The sequence below is a fragment of the Myotis nattereri genome (genome assembly GCF_964212035.1).
Source record: "Myotis nattereri genome assembly, chromosome: 7".
In the NCBI taxonomy this organism is placed as follows: domain Eukaryota; kingdom Metazoa; phylum Chordata; class Mammalia; order Chiroptera; family Vespertilionidae; genus Myotis; species Myotis nattereri.
In genome coordinates this window covers 77,103,182-77,121,019 of record NC_138082.1, presented here as the reverse complement: position 1 = coordinate 77,121,019, position 17,838 = coordinate 77,103,182, and positions in this window count along the sequence as shown.

Below are 17,838 nucleotides of genomic sequence, written 5' to 3'. Positions count from 1 at the left end.
ATATTCCAATTCCAGATTCTGGCACCATCGTCACCATGTTATTTCACTGAGTGGGCAATTTATTTGCAGTGAGCTGGCATTTGGTTGAAAGCAGAAAAGCAAAAGGCCCATTTCATAGTACAACTTTGTCGGGGGGCGGGGGAGCTAAAGGAAAAAAAAGAAAAGATCTAGAATTGGTCTTTAATCTTCTAAATACTCAAATGCCTTCAGAATTCATGGTCTAGACTACATGTACTTCACCCCAGAGTTAGTACTATTTGATAAATTCATCCATTCATTTAAGAGGATGCTATTGTCCTTCAGCACCTTTCATAGACCTGTCACATAGAATATAATATAAAATAGTTAAGACAAAATACAAGAAAGAAAGTACATAATTATCAAAGCAAACAATAGATATTGAATCTTATAGATACCAGAGAAATGCGATGGTCACGTGGGCTGGAGCACTTCATGTTAAGAAAGGTATCAATAATATTTGGAGACTCAGAGTGAAGGAGAAAGGGCAGTTTTGACTGGAGGAAGGACATGAACAAAGGCCAATACCCAGGGTCGACGAGGAGAGAGTGGAGTAGGTGGGAATTCACACTTTACTTCTGACTAGGTTGGGAAGGCCAGGGGGAGATCTGAGTATTGCCTTTTAGGAACACTGGTACTTTAGGAAGATTATTATCAGAGAATAGAAAGGTAGAAACAAAAAATTGAAAATAAAACTTAAGAGGGCCTATGACACATTGGCCATAGATAATGAAAGATGGGGCCAAGAGGATGGGGTTGGGCAGCTGTGGGGATGTGATGCAGGAGACAGGCATTTGCTTTTTCGGAATGAGGTCAGCAACAGAGCCAGCATATAAGTAGTGTGTGTGGGTTCTCAGCTTCCTGTAGGAAAGACTTCACAACACGCATCCAGGTGGGTTTGAGAGCATGTTTATTAATGCGGGGGACAGTGAAACAAAGAAGAAATTAGGGTAGAAGAAGCAACGGGAGAGAGCCTGGGAGGGGCTCTGCTTTGGCTCCCTAGAAATGTGATAGGAAATGATTGAGCCCAGATGGGGCTGCTGTGAGCTCACAGGGAAGTGAAGGTCACAGTGACAGAAGTGGGAAGTCAGAGAAAAAAGGGGTCTTGGAGACAGAATCAGGGGGTGAGCCCTGGTTGAGCTGCCACTGTCCATTGCTCCTCTGGTTGTTCCTCCTCTGGTGGATACCTTTAGAGTTTAGGAAGAAATTAAAGTTCATGCCCAGGAAGGGGCATGGGCATGCTCTAGAGCAAGACCTGGCTGATATCCTTTGTTTTGGGGGTTTTATCTCTCTGGAGGTGAGAATTTTAGGGGAGGTTTCAGCAGAATATTCATCAGCTTTCCAGGTGCAATTTTTAATATGCTGATTCATTATTTGGCCTGCTTTATTGTTTTACTTTATCTTGGGTCTGTTTGGCTCTAATGATTTTGTGTGTGATTTTTGTTGTTATGTGTTCCTCAGACTTCATCTGTCCTTGGGTTAGTTGGCACAAACAGCATTATTAGGGTCTCTGTTCTCTATCTCCCTGACCAGCATGATTTAAGCTATGTATTCTCTGGCTAGGGAGTGTCCTTGGTTAGGGGAGATAGGTCTTTCGATTCACCAGGTGGCTGTAAATAGTTCAAATTGTTTGGCCTTGTTTAATTTTCTTGTCTCAGTTTCCCCATTCTCTTGCCCAGGATTTTCCTACCTTCTCACTATCCTGCCTCACCAGTGCCTCATTTTCCTCATCTGTAAAATGCGGATACTAATACTAATGTTCTAATGGTGTTGTTTGGAACTAGACAAAATATGTATAAAGCCTTTAGAATAGTGAATTTACAATAGTAAACATGTAATCAATGTTGGATATTATTGCTGTTATTATTATTATTATAGTACTAGAGGCCCAGTGCATGAAATTCGAGCTCTCGGGGGGAGGGGGTGCCTCAGACTGACCTGAGCCCTCTCACAGTCCCAGAGCCCTTGGGGGATGTCCAACTGATGGCTTAGGCCCGCTCTTGTGGGGAGTGGGCCTAAGCCGTCAGTTGGACATCTTTAGCACTGCCATGGAGGCAGGAGAGGCTCCCGCCACCACCGCTGCACTCACCAGCCATGAGCCTGGCTTCTGACTGAGTGGCACTCCCCCTGTGGGAGCTCACTGACCACCAGGGGGGGCAGCTTTTGTATTGAGCGTCTGCCCCCTGGTGGTCAGTGCACGTTATAGTGACTGGTCGTTCCACTGTTCGGTCAATTTGCATGTTAGCCTTTTATTATATAGAATTGTTATTATTATGTAACATCATTTTGCGCAAAAGTAGTAAAAGACTTGAGGACATGATTCTCTATTTCAATTTGTTCTCTATTAGAAATTCGGGGGGAACGCTAGTACTAGTATTTAGCCTAGGAAACTTAAATCAAAAGGAATAAGCTGTAATGATAAATGTCAATTAGAAAGTGACAAGAATTGCAAGGAAGATTATGGATTGGATTCTAATCACTAAGTGCTCCCAGAAGTTGTCTAATTACAGAAATCACCCGAATGCTTAAGCGGGAAAGGCAGGGGGAGGGATCAGAGATTGGGGTGGAGGGTGGAAGGTGCATCCCGGAGACAATAAAAAGGTCAGTGGTTGCCACGGGTGGGGGAGGGGTGTTGAATAGCTGGAGCACAGAGGACTCCAGGGCAGTGAAACTACTCTGTGTGACACAATAATGGTGGGCACATGTTCTACAATTGTCCAGAACCTTAGAACATGCAACATCAAGAGTGAACCCTAATGTAAATTCTGAACTTTGGATAATAATGACGTGTCAATGTATGTTCATTAATTGTACCAAATGTGCGACTCTGGTGCTGGATGTTGATGGTGGGGAGGCTGTGTTTGGAGGGCACAGGCAATATATGGGAACTTTCTGTGTTTTCCACTCAATTTTGTTGTGTACCTAAAACTGTTCTAAAAAATAAAGTCTACTTTAAAAGTCTATTTGTTTTGTTTTCTTTTTTTTTAATTAAAACAAAAAATGGGGAGAGTCCCTTGATGGGGAATCGAACCAGAGACTCTTCAGTGTGCAGGCTGACACTCTAACTACTCAGCAACACTTGCCAAGTCTGGTTGCTTATTTATTACCTTACCACTGTTCTTAAGCGTTGGCCTATACTCATGTGTACCTCTGGTTGTCTGCTTCTGATGGCTGTATCATGTCCAACACCATTCTATTTTATTATCCCTTCCCTTGGAGATGGGCATCTAAGGGGCCTCCAGCTTCCCACTCCACAAACTACACTGTGATAAATATCCTCGTTCAGGCCTTGTTTCGCATCATGCCAAAGTTTCTCCAAGGTGAATGGGCCGAGTGTATTTAATTTCACCAAATACTGCGGGGCAGGGCGGGGGCGGGGAGGAGGAGGGGGGGCGGGCCGCGCGGGAGGTGGGCGGGGTGTTCTGCAGAATGGCCATGCCTGACTGCTTTCTCTAAGCTCTTGTCAGGGAAGCAGACATTTGGTTGATTGCTGTTCCTTCATCATCATTATCCTAGTCATTAGCATTAAATGCACCGTGCACTTTACCAAAAGCTAAAAAGAGAGATGATACGTTCAAAATCAGTTTTAAACACTAGGAGACATATCTGTCTCCTCAAATTGCTTTGCAACTTGGATTTGTATGCTTATTTTTGAAAATGCAACAGTATTCGCAATATCTTTCTAGGTAAAAGAAACGCTTTCAGAAACAAAGGATAAGTAAAACCTGTTCTTCAATAAAGCTGAAAATCGGATAAACAAATAACAACTGGGCAAGAAACACACATTTGTATTACCAGTTTATTTATAAATTGGAAATAGGACCCCAAAGGTATTTTTTTCCAAGGTTATTACCCCTAGCAATGAAAAGACAATGTATGTTATGAAGTTGTGGCTTAATTATTTTTGAAAAAATTTTTTTACCTCTCAATTGCACTTGACATACAATATTAGTTTCAGGTGTACAACATAGTGATTAGGCATTTATGTAACTTACAAAGTGATCACCCTGATAAGTCTAGTACCCATCTGGCACCATACATAGTTATTACAATATTATTGACCATATTCCCTATGCAGGACTTTATGTGCTTTAATTTTTAATGTAACTTTTAAATTAGAGTACTTTACAAGTAATATCTACCATCTAAATAAAAAATTAAAATCTCAACCAAACCACAACCCAAAAGTTGTTAAATCCAATCACTACAATAGTGGGCAAGGTGGTCATTATTTGGTCATCCATGGCCTCACACACTCAGTAGCGACCGGAAGAAGAGAAGAATGACATACAGCGGTATCCCTGTGTATACTGGTAGTTTGCTCTTTCCATTAACATGGACGGACCCACATGGCTTTTATTAATGAGCTCCATTTCCACTGTGATCTTCTGTCTGTACATTTCCATGTTAAGTTTTTTTCATAAGAAAACTTTTCTCAATTTTCCCCTTTAGGGTTGTTTGGAACAATGATTTTTAAGCAATATTTCATTGCACAGGGATTTCTGGTTTAGCATCTATTGAAGCCCAGTCTCTTTTATGGTTAATCTAATTGTAAAACAACATCTTTTTATTACACTGTATATTTGATTTGGAATCTTAAGAAATTAAGACTGAAAGCAATGGGAATCCTCTTTCATTTTGAGAAAATTGAGCCAAGAACACATATATACAATCCTGAGTGGTTACAAGAAGCTTTATACCATGTAAATTCAACACATATTTTGGTGACTAAAAGAAAAGATCGTGCCTGGGTATAATCCAATGGAAGCAATTTTATATACTTTTCTTGTTCTTATCAGTTTAGCCTATGGTCTAGAGCAGTGGTTCTCAGCCTTGGCTGCCCATTAGAATCACCTGGGAATCTTTTTTTAAAATCCTGATTTCTGGGCCTCATCCTCTGGAAACTCTGTTTGTTACTAATGTTGTGGCCCCACCCCATAACAAAGAAACAGAATTTCCGGAGGATGAGGCCCAGAAATCAGGATTTTAAAGATTCCCAGGTGATTCTAATGTGCAGCCAAGGTTGAGAACCACTGGTCTAGAGGCATTTGTATGAAAGATTTCAAGGAATTGTCTCATTGGAAAAGTTTATTACAACAACTCTTAAGTATACAATTATGAGTTTTCTCTATCCACTTATCTGATATTCCTCCTCTGAGACATCCTTTGAAGAGAAAAAAAAAGTTACAACATATGGTATTATCTAAAACATGATGAAAAATGGAGATTTGGCTTACCTATGGTGTGTTTTGCCGAGGGAGTTGGTACATAGCTGAAGAAACAGAGTCAAACATCAGTCAACATCGTCCTAATTCACCACGGCACTGATTTCTGGGACAGCTGTCAACCACACTTCAACAAGGGATCCTTTTGAAAGCAGCATAGATTTAGATTGTCTTCTTTGCTTATTTCCCGGTGTTGCACAGCTCAAAGCACCTTTACAATATATTTAACGCTGGTTCTGAGTGCACAAATCCTTCAGCTAGCTGCAAAGCAACCGCTTAGTTTACGAGCTGTCACCCAGGTAACCATCCACAGTGCATTTAGCTTGGAGAATTGAAAGCAGGACAATCTCACCCAGGACGGAAAACAAGTATTGCACTCCCCAAAGTTGCTGTTTAAGTGCTTCAAAGAGTTGGATCCCTGTGCACGTCCATGATTGGCACCAAGCCACAGAGATTTTTACCCAGGAAAGCCACTGTCACTGCTGTAACGTGCCAGGGGGGCTCCTTTCCAAATCTGAATCATAAAGCGTGAGAACCCAACAGATGACCCCCGAACTGATTGTATTCTTGGAGTCATGCTCAAGAAAGTACAGTGAGTGGAAATTCTTACATTAGAACATAATTCTTGTCTACTCGTGTTATTTCGAAGTAAAGCTCCTGTCAATGGGCTGCATTTTTTGTGAGTCATAATAGTGATAAACCCAGCTGTACGTGCCTTTAAATTCTGTAAAAACATACTCAGGTGGAAGTATACTCAGGGCATTTTAAACATAAAGCCACCTGGCATTTGTGTGCGGCTAACTTTTTTCCTGCCACTTGCTGGAGGACGCTGGGGGTTCTCCTATAAAGAGACACTTAACATTATAGATACTCAGCTGAATAGAGCGCTATCCTAACAACAGCTAATATTTACTTATTTATTTAATATATTTTTATTGATTTCAGAGAGGAAGGGAGAGAGAGCTAGAAACATCGATGATGAGAGAGAATCATCCACCGGCTGCCTCCCACACATCCCCCACCAGGGATCGAGCCTGCAACCCAGGCACATGCCCTGACCAGGAATCAAACCAGGACCTCCTGGTTCACAGTTCGACACCCAACCACCAAGCCACGCTGGCTGGCGACAGCTATTATTCATTAAATGCTTACAAGGTTAGTCCTTCACATGAATGATGTCATTTAACCCTCAAAACAACTCTATAGAGTAAACACTATAAGCACCGTCATTCCCACGTTACAGATGAGGACACTGAGGCTTAGGCATTTTAAGCTAGTAACTGGTGGAGCTAAGGGATTGAACCTAGTGAGCCTGACCACAATGTTGAACTGTTCGCTGCTTTTACTATGCTAACACACGACGCACACACTTCTCTAGTGAGTGAAGACTTCAGGGTAAAAACCACTCAGAGATTGCTAGGTTTATGTAACTATCTCTTCACCCAATTCAGTGTGAAGCAGTCTGACATTAATCCAACCACTGCCATTCTCTGTTTTACTTCCTGTTCCCTACTTTGTTTCTCCTCCCAGCAGGAATAGGACTCTCTTAACATTTGTGCCAAGAGAAAGCTATACGTACTGTGGTTTCTAATGTTGAGGATCCCTGCAAGGTCACTCCTGGGTTCTGGCTGGTCTGCAATCCATTAATATTTCAGTTGGTTTCCTAAAGGGTAATTCTCCTCTTGTCTCTCATTTTGAGAACTGATCATTCATTCAAATCATGTTTTTTTCAAGAAAACTCTGGTTTTCAGAAACCGTGGTGAGTCGAGCATGCAAAAAAAAAAAAATATATATATATATTAGGTGATAAGGCCACCATGGAGCTGTATAAAAGGCCCCAGGGAAGCATGGAAGAAGAGTGTCTAACTTTCTGGGTTGGGAGGTGGTGTACATTAGTTTTCTAGGGCTCCCATTACAAAATACCACAGACTGAGAGGCTTAAACCACAGATAAGAACTTTATTTTGTCACAGTTCTGAGGCAGGAAGTCCAAGATGAAGTCCACATGTGGTATTTCCTGAGGCCTCTCTCCTGGGCTGGCAGATAGCTGTTTCTCACTGAGCCCTCCCATGGTCTCCTCTCTGTGTATTTGCAGAACCGGTGTCAATCCACATGTCCCAATCTCCTTTCCTAATGAGGATTCCAGTCATATTGGATTAGGGCCACGCTAAAGGCCCCGTTTTAACTTAATCTCCTCTTTAAAGGTGGTACCTCCCAATCAGTCACAGTCTGAGGGACTAGGGATTAGGGCTTCAACATATGAATCTTGGAGGAACACAGTTCAGCCCATAACAGAAGGACATAGGAAGTCTTCAGAAAAGACAATTATCTGAGCTGAAACTTGAAGGACAAACAACAGGTAAACCACAGACAGAAGGACACTGCAGGAAAACTAAACAACAGCATCTCCAGAGAAAAGAGAAAAGCACAAAATATTGAAAACATTCAGGGAGACACACGAGTAAATCTCTATTTTAGAAAGAACCTCCTGACAGCAGGATTGAAAATTAATTGAGATGGATCCAGAGACACAGAAGCATGGAACAGACTGCCGAATCTCAGAAGGAAAGCGGGAGTGGGTGAGTGGAGAGATTAACCAAAGAACTTGTATGCACATATGCATAATCTTGGACACAGACAATAATGTGGTGAAGGCCTGGGGTGGGGGGTGGGTACGGGCTAGAAGGAGTCAATGGGAGAAATAGGGAGACATTTGTAATACTTTCAACAATAAAGATTAAAAAATAAAAGAAAATTAATGGAACCCAGCCAGTGGCTCAGTTGATTGAGCATCGACTCAGACACCAGGAGGTTGCTGGTTTGATTCCCAGTCAGGGCACGTGCCTGAGTTGCAGGCTCAATCTCCTCAATGTTTCTATCTCTCTCTCCCTCTCCCTTCCTCTCTCTAAAATTAATAAAAACATATTTTTTAAAAAAGAAAATTAATTGAAGAAGAGAGAGACAGAAAAGGTAAAAGATTATTATAATGGGTCGGTAAAAAAATAGCAGTGACAACTTAAATCAATGACAGCAAAGACAAATGAAAGGAGTTGTGTCAAGATTTTAGGTTTTTCAGGAACATGGTAGGCCATGCTATTTAGATTAATACTTTTACAGATAACAAATAAAAATGCTGGATAAAATATTTTAGGATTTTCTTAACAGTAAAGAAAAAGTAACAAGATAATAAAAAATTACCAGGCCATACCCTGGCTGGTGTGCTCAGTAGTTAGAGCATTTTCCCGAGCATCTAAGGGATATGGGTTCAATTCCCAGTCAAGGGCACATACCTGGGTTGCAGGTTCAATCCCAGGGCCCTGTTGGGGTCCATGTGGGAGGCAACTGAGACACATTGATGTTTCTCTCTCTCTCTCTCCACTTCCCTCCCTCTCTTCCACTCTCTCTAAAAATCAATAGAAAAAACATCCTTGGTGAGGATTAACAACTACAACAAAATCAATGGTGAAAAAATGTATATCCTTGGATGAGGATTAATAATAATAATAATAATTATTATTATTATTATTATTACCAGGCCCAAGTATAGGTGAAAACAAGAACCCATATTGTCTAAGAATGCCTGCTACCACCACTTGTTTTCAAAATTGTGCTAGAGATTTTTGTAAGTACATTAAGACTAAAGAAAAAGAAAAGAAGCAAAAAATTAAAACAGAAATTCAAAGATTGGTAAGGAAGAAACAAAATTGATATTATTTATGGTTAATACAAATATGTATGTGAAAATGCAAAACAATTATAAGAATTAATAAAATAATTGCATAGAAAATCAAGATAAACAATATTTCTATATGCTGGCCAAGAAAAAGTTAGAAAATAAAATATCTGAGAAGGTACAATTTAAAATTTTATCAACAATATAACATATCTAGGAATAAATTTAATGAAATATGTCCAAGACTTTTATGAAGAAAACTAAAATTTTTATTTACAGGCTTACTAAAGATATGAATAGAAAGATATACCATGTTCATGGATTAGAAGTCTTAATATTGTAAAGATGTAAGTTCTTTTAAAGTGTCACAATCAAAATCATAGTTATTTTGGAGACAATAACAAGTTAACTTTTAAATTTTTATAAAAATTTAAAGGTCCCAAAATAATGAAGATACTCTTAAAAATAAGGTGAGAAGATTTTACTGCCATAGTAGTACCCCTTTGCTCACAAGAGATATATTTCAATACGCCCAAAGGGTGTCTGAAACTGTGGGAGTACTGAACCCTATATATGCTGTTTCTTCTTATACTGTACATACATACTTGTGATAAAATTTATTTATAAATTAGGCACAGTAAGAGATTGATAATACTAATAATATAATTAAAAACTATAAGAATATACTGTAATAGAAGTTATGTTAATGTGGTCTCTCTCTTTTCAGTAATTTTTATATTTTTCAGTTCAAACCTATTCCTGAATCTGTGTAATCATCCCTTACTTACAGTTAATGGTTTGGTGTCACTAGTGTCAGGGGATCCCTTGCTGAAGTCTTTGTAAAGGCTCAGTGCTTCCTGCTGCAACATGTTGCCATCAGTCAGAACACATTTTCTGTTCATATCTTCCACCCATAAGTAAAATGCCTTTTCCATCACAGCTAAGCACTTACCACACACTGTAGTAGTAACTTTTTCAGTTGAGGTATGAAAGCAAAACTAACATGAATTTCTTTTTCCTTCTTCACAATTTCATGGCTAAAAGGTTCATTCTTACCATAGATCTTAGCAACCTCAGCATACAACTTTTCCCCCCATAAGTCAAGAACTTTTATCTTTTTACTTAAAGGAAAGATTTCATGGCTTCTCTTTGACATACGCAAATTGCCAGCATCACTGCTTTTGTGCTGTGGTGACAGTATTAAGTAAAGTAAGGGTTACTTGAACACAAGCTCTGTGATACTGAGACAGTAGATCTGATAACCGAGGGGGTTAGTGACTAATGGGCAAGGAGAGTATATATTTCATGTTACACACAACGGTGTGCATTTTAAAACTTATGAATCAGGAGAACCAAGATGGCGGCACAGGTTAACGCCGGAGTTTGCTGCTTTGAACAACTACTTCAAAAGTGAAACTAAAAGACGGAACGGACATCACCCAAAACCACTGGAACGCTGGCTGAATGGAAGTCCTACAACTAGGAGGAAAGAGAAACGCATACGGACACTCAGAGGAGGCGCAGTGCTGAAGTCAAATTCTGAGGTGCGGAGTGCGCGCGCGGAGGGCGCGGTTGGCGTTTTCAATCGGGAGGGAGTCGCAGACTCTGAGCTCCAGATCCGGGTGAGTCTTTAGGGACCCAGACTCAAACGGGAGAAGCGCGACTGCCTGGTTTCAGTCAGAGCGAGTGCAGCTTTCTCTCCGAGGTTTGCAGCCGTTGCTGGGACTCAGAGAGGCAGAGCCCCTGGGGACAGGACTGAGAGCCACCATAACTGCTCTCTCCGGCCCACCCTGTTGATCCTGTGCGACCCGCCCCGCCCAAGCCCTGCACAGAGGCATTTGCCGGATAGCCTCAGGCAAACGCCAGATTAGCACCTCCCTAGAGGACAGAAGTTCTCTCACTGCTGACACAGCTGATTCTCATAGCCACTTGGCCTGGAGGTCAAACCCTCCCTGGAATTAGCTACACCAATCAAGATTTAACTATAAAACCACGAACAAAGACCACTAGGGGGTGTACCAAGGAAGCATAACTAAATGCGGAGACAAAGAAACAGGACAAAATTGTCAATGGAAGATCTAGAGTTCAGAACCACACTTATAAGGTCTCTCAAGAACTGTTTAGAAGCCGCCGATAAACTTAATGAGATCTACAAGAAAACTAATGAGACCCTCGATGTTATATTGGGGAACCAACTAGAAATTAAGCATACACTGACTGAAATAAAGAATATTATACAGACTCCCGACAGCAGAACAGAGGAGCGCAAGAATCAAGTCAATGATTTGAAATGCGAGGAAGCAAAAAACACCCAAACGGAAAAGCAAAATGAAAAAAGAATCCAAAAATGCGAGGATAGTGTAAGGAGCCTCTGGGACAGCTTCAGGCGTACCAACATCAGAATTATAGGGGTGCCAGAAGATGAGAGAGAGCAAGATATTGAAAACCTATTTGAAGAAATAATGACAGAAAACTTCCCTCACCTGGTGAAAGAAATGGACTTACAGGTCCAAGAAGCGCGGAGAACCCCAAACAAAAGGAATCCAAAGAGGACCACACCAAGACACATCATAATTAAAATGCCAAGAGCAAAAGATAAAGAGAGAATCTTAAAAACAGCAAGAGAAAGAAACTCAGTTACCTACAAGGGAATACCCATACGACTGTCAGCTGATTTCTCAACAGAAACTTTGCAGGCCAGAAGGGAGTGGCAAGAAATATTCAAAGTGATGAATACCAAGAACCTACAACCAAGATTACTTTATCCAGCAAAGCTATCATTCAGAATTGAAGGTCAGATAAAGAGCTTCACAGATAAGGAAAAGCTAAAGGAGTTCATCACCACCAAACCAGGATTATATGAAATGCTGAAAGGTATCCTTTAAGAAGAGGAAGAAGAAGAAAAAGGTAAAGATACAAATTATGAACAACAAATATGCATCTATCAACAAGTGAATCTAAGAATCAAGTGAATAAATAATCTGATGAACAGAATGAACTGGTGATTATAATAGAATCAGGGACATAGAAAGGGAATGGACTGACTATTCTTGGGGGGGAAAGGGGTGTGGGAGATGCGGGAAGAGACTGGACAAAAATCGTGCACCTATGGATGAGGACAGTGGGTGGGGAGTGAGGGCGGAGGGTGGGGCGGGAACTGGGAGGAGGGGAGTTATGGGGGGAAAAAAGAGGAACAAATGTAATAATCTGAACAATAAAGATTTAATTAAAAAAAACAAAAAAAAAACAAAAAAAAACTTATGAATCAATTATTACTGGAATTTTCTATGTAATATCTCTCAAACTGCAGTTAACTATAGTCAGAAACTACGGAAAGTGAAACTACAGATAAGTGGGGACAACCGTATTAGAATGGAACAACAGTGAGAGCCCATAAACACACCCATAAATACATGTACACTGTTTTTGTTGTTGTTGTTTTTAAATTGATTTTTGAGAGAGAGGAAGGAGGAGAGAGAGAAAAACATTGATGTGAAAGAGAAACATTGATCAGTTGCCTTCCCTATATGCCCCAACTGGGGATGGAACCCAAAACCTAGGTGTGTGCCTTGACCAGGAATCAGACCTGCAACTTTTTGGTACCTACGATGACACACCAACCAATTGAGCCACCCGGCCAGGGTGGGACACTTGTTATTTTTTTAAGTTTAAAAATTCCAAATGTTAGTGTTGATAATAAAGATAAATAAATAAAACAGGACAAGCATTGCTAAGAGAGTTATTTAAAATAATAAGGAGGCTATGAAGGAAGTGGGGCCTAGGCAGCCTGTGCACATTTTGTGCCTTAGTTCTCAGAGCTGCTATTAAGCTACTAAACCTGTTGCTAAACTCAGCTAAAGGTCCAGCCATTAACATCCTGTATGGTCACATATGGACTTGACCTCACCCTTGCAGTTTTGCTTCCTCATTTGCAATCCCTGTTAACCTAACCCATAATTCTTCATTTGCATGAAAGAATTGCATTTTGTGGTTTTTGCCTTTGTAAACCCTTTCGTTCTTCTCCCCGGAGTTCAGTTTGGTTTTCTATCTGAACTTGCATCTCTTAGATTGCAATCCTTTTCCTCAAAAAACTTATTTCAAGTATAATTTGATAAACCACTTTGAAGCACTAACATTATCCAGTAATGTTAATAACACTCATATTCCATGACCTAGAAAATCCACTCCTACTATCTTCACAAATATATACCAGGACACAAATATAAGAATACTTACAGCAGCATTATCCACACCCCCCACCCCAACCTGAAAACAATCTAAATGTCCATCAGTAGTTGAATGGATAAATGAATTGTGTTATATTCATGTGATGGAACATCATATAGTAATAAAACAAATGAATTACTACTCTACATAGTAGCATGGAGGACTCTCACAAGCACAATGTTGAATAAAATAAGATACACACAAAAGATATAATATGATTCTGTGTAAGGCAGGCAACACTAAACTATATTCTTTAGGGATGGAATTTTATTACAGGTAAAAAAAACAAACTATGTTATAGTAAAAGTATAAAGTTTAGCAAGAATATCTGCATGAAAGTCAGGGCAGTACTTACCTTGTGCTGAGGAGGAACTATAATTGGTTGGGGGCATATGAATACTGGCAATGCTCTAGTTCTATTTCCCCTGGTTTTTATGTGAATGTTTGATTTATGAAAGAGTAAAACAAAACAAAACCCTTTCATTAATTTTCTTACTATTACAGAAGAGACAAATGAGCTGAGACCGAGCTAAAATCCAAAACATTGACAATCCACATCAGGCCACAAAAACACTTGGAGGAACCTTAAATGCGTAATATTATGATGTGAAATAAGTCAATCTGAAAATATTTCATACTATCATGGAGCACAGTGAAATTTTAGGGCAGTAAAACCAGTTTGTATGCTAGGTACATTTGTCAAAACTCATGACAACACAACACAAAGAGTGGGTCCGGATGTAAATCATGGGCTTTAGTTAATAACATATTAACACTGGTTCACCAGTTGTAATGCATGCCCTGCACCAATACAAGTGTAAGTAACAGGGGGAACTGTGTGTGTGTGTGTGTGTGTGTGTGTGTGTGTGTGTATGTGTGTTGGGTGGGACAGGACAACTGTGGGGACTCTGCATTTTTCAATCAATTTTTCCTTCAACCTAAACCTGCTCAAAAAATAAAGTTTTTAAATTAAAGGACATTAAATGGAAGACATATTTACATAAATAGAAACAGAAAGGATTTGTCACCATCAGACTGGCACTACAAAATGTGCCAAAGGATGTTCTTCAGTGTGAAGCAAAATGATGCCAGAGAGAAAGATGGACATGTAGGAAGGAGTGAAGAGCACCAGAAACAGTAAATATATGAGTAAAGATTTTTTAAAAAATATATTTTATTGATTTTTTACAGGGAGGAAGGGAGAGGGATAGAGAGCCAGAAACATCGATGAGAGAGAAACATCGACCAGCCGCCTTCTGCACAACCCCTACCGGGGATGTGCCTGCAACCAAGGTACATGCCCTTGGCTGGAATCGAACCCGGGACCTGGAATCGAATCTGGGACCCTTCAATCCGCAGGCCAATGCTCTATCCACTGAGCCAAACCAACCAGGGCAAGTAAAGATTTTTTAAAGGGGTTATGTGTCGATTACACCTCAGTAAAATAAATAAAGAAACTGGCAAGGGAAATGACCATGTAAATTGGAAGGCTCTAATATTTAATGAAAAATGATACAGTATATTAACCATAAGTAAACTGTAAAAAGGTAAGGATGAATATTTTCATTTCTGGAGTTACTACTGAAAAACCTCTAATTAGTAAACCTCTAATAATGCAGGTATATAACTAAAAAGCCAAGAGATCATTTTAATTTTTTTATCCAAAAGATAAAGAAGTAAAAAGAAACAAAATAATGGGGCAATACAAGATGGTAGACATATATTCAATCATATAAGTAATTACATTAATTAAAAGGTATATGTTGTTAGAATGGATCTAAAAAGAAGACAGCCCCGGCTGGTTTGGCTCAGTGGATAGAGCGTTGGCCTGCGGATTGAAGGGTCCCAGATTCGATTCCAGTCAAGGGCACATGCCTGGGTTGTGGGCTTGATCCCCAATAGGGTGCATGCAGGAGGCAGCCCATCAATGATTCTCTCTCATCATTGATGTTTCTCTCTCTCTCCTTCTCCCTTTCTCCCTTTCTCTCTGAAATCAATAAAAATATATTTTAAAAAATATTTTTAAAAAGAAGACAAAATATCTACTGTATATAAGAGACATGCTTTAAATTACAAGAATAAACTCAAAATGGATAAAAGACTTAAATGTAAGTCACAAAACTATAAAAATCCAGGAAGAAAATATAGGCAGTAAAATCTCAGACATCTTTTGTGGCAATATTTTTGCCAACAAATCTTCTAGGGCAAAGGAAAGAAAAGAAAAAATAAATAAATGGGACTACATCAAACTAAAAGCTTTTGCACAACAAAATAAACCATCAACAAAATGAAAAGGAAACCCACTGTATAGAACATATTTGCCAATAATACATCCGATAAGGGATTAAAAAGAGCTTATAAAACTCAACAGCAGGAAGACAAACAATCCAATTAAAAAATGGGCAAAGGACTTGAATAGACAGTTCTCCAAAGAGGAAATACAGATGGCCAAGAGACATGAAAAAAGGCTCAACGCCACTAGTCATCAGAGAGATTCAAATTAAAACCACAATGGGATATCACCTGCCACCTGCCAGAATGCCTATCATCAATAAATCAACAAACAACAAGTGATGGTGAGGATGTGGAGAAAAGGGAACCCTTATGCACTATTGGTGAGAATGTAACTGGTACAGCTACTGTAGAAAACAATATGGAGTTTCCTCAAAAAAGTAAAAATGGAACTGCCTTTTGACCCAATGATACCAATTCTGGGATTATATCCTATGAATTCAGAAATGCTCATTTGAAAGAATGTATGTACCCCTGTGTTCATTGCAGCATTATTACAATAGCTGAGATCTGGAAACAGGCCAAGTACCCATTAGTAGAGGAGTGAATAAAAAAGCTGTGGTATATTTACACAACGGAATAAAAAAGGCTTTTGCAATAGCCTGGATGGAACTGGAAATTATGATGCTAAGCGAAATCAGCCAGTCAAAGAAAGGCTAATACCTTATTATAATCTCACTTATATGTGTAATTTAATGAACAAAATAAACTGACAGACAATAGAAAAAGAGGAATGGATACACGGAACAGACTGACACTGTCAGAGAGGAGTGGAGAGGCTGGACTGGATGAAAGAAGGTGAAGGGATGAACCAAAAAGCAAATACCAGGTATACATAGCACATAGACAGACAACAGTGTGGTGACAGCCAGAAGGAAAGGGTGGTGGGTTGAGTGGAGGTGGGCAAAGGTGGAGAAAATTAGGACGGGAAGAGACTTTGCTTGAGGCAACAGTCATTCAATACAGTGAGCAGACGATGTGTTATTAAGTTGTACACTTGACACCTGTATGGTTTTGTAAATTAATGTCACCCCAACAAATTCAATAAATAAATATAAAGACACAGATAGGTTGAAAGTTAACAGATGGCAAAGATATACCGTACAACAATCAATTTTAAAAGGTCAGAGTGACTACATGACTCTCAGATAAAACAGACTTTAAGCCAAAGAGTTTTCCACAGATAAAGATACATGTTTCATAGTGATAAAGGAGTTAATTATCAAAAGTCATAACAATCATAAATTCCAAAGGAGATGCAGTAGGCATAGGGGGGTTTAGGCAGGGAATTTGTACGTCAGGTGGCTTGCTAGGACAGTCAATGACTTTATCCTTAGAATCTGAGTCTGTGTAATACTACAACTGTACACTTGTTTTGGAACATATGGCTGCAAATTAAGCTTAGACCATTTGATTTGCACATCATGGTCTGCTACAATTGATCTGTTTTATGAGTCAGGGAACAGTTTGCTTTGTAAGTGGCTGTGTCGGTTCCAATTCTAAATTGCACAATTTGAGACATATTTTAGATATAGAATAAAGAGAATATGCGGAGAAAATTGGAATTAGAAGGTGAGGGATTGGAAAGGATGAAGGGAGATTTAAATTTGGGACTTCAGCAAATGTAAAAATGAAGGTATCATTTATTGAGATGCAGATAGTAGGAAAGGAACATTTTGGGGCAAAAAAAAAGCAAGAGTTATGTTTTGGACATACATTTGAGATGCTTGTCAGTCTTCTAAAAGGGCAGCTGGATATAAAAGTCTGTACTTCAGGGGTGCTCTTTGGGTGGGAGATAAAAAAATCAAGGGTCATCTATATAGATATGGATGACATTAGGTCACCTTTAAAGGTCAATAGTTTTGGCTCTTTTTTTCTTTTCTGATATAAGGCTATATATTTCCCTCTAGGCTAGGTGCCTCTTTTGCTGTATACCACAAATTTTGATATATTGTGTGTACTTTTTAGTCCTCACCTGAGGACCTGATTAGAGAGAAGAAGGAAGAGAAAGAGAGAGAAACATCGACTGACCACTCTCCACACACGCCCCGACTGGGGATCAATCCTGCAACCCAGGCATGTTCCCTGAACGGGAACAGAACCGACAATCCTTGGCTGCACAGAATGATGCTCCAACCAGCTGAGCCACTCCAGCTGGAGCAATTTTTTTTATTGTAATTTACTTTAAAATATTTTCAAATTTCTCTGATGATTTCTTTTTTGATCTCTGGGTTTCTTGTAAGTGTGTTGTATAAGTTCCAAATATTTGAGGCCATCTATGTAAGGATATAAGGTTAGATTACCCAAAAGTGTACCTGAAGGGAAAAAGGTGGTCCGTCCTGCATTCATTCAACATCATATATCGAAAATCTTTTTTTTGTGCAAAGCATTATTCTAAGCACTG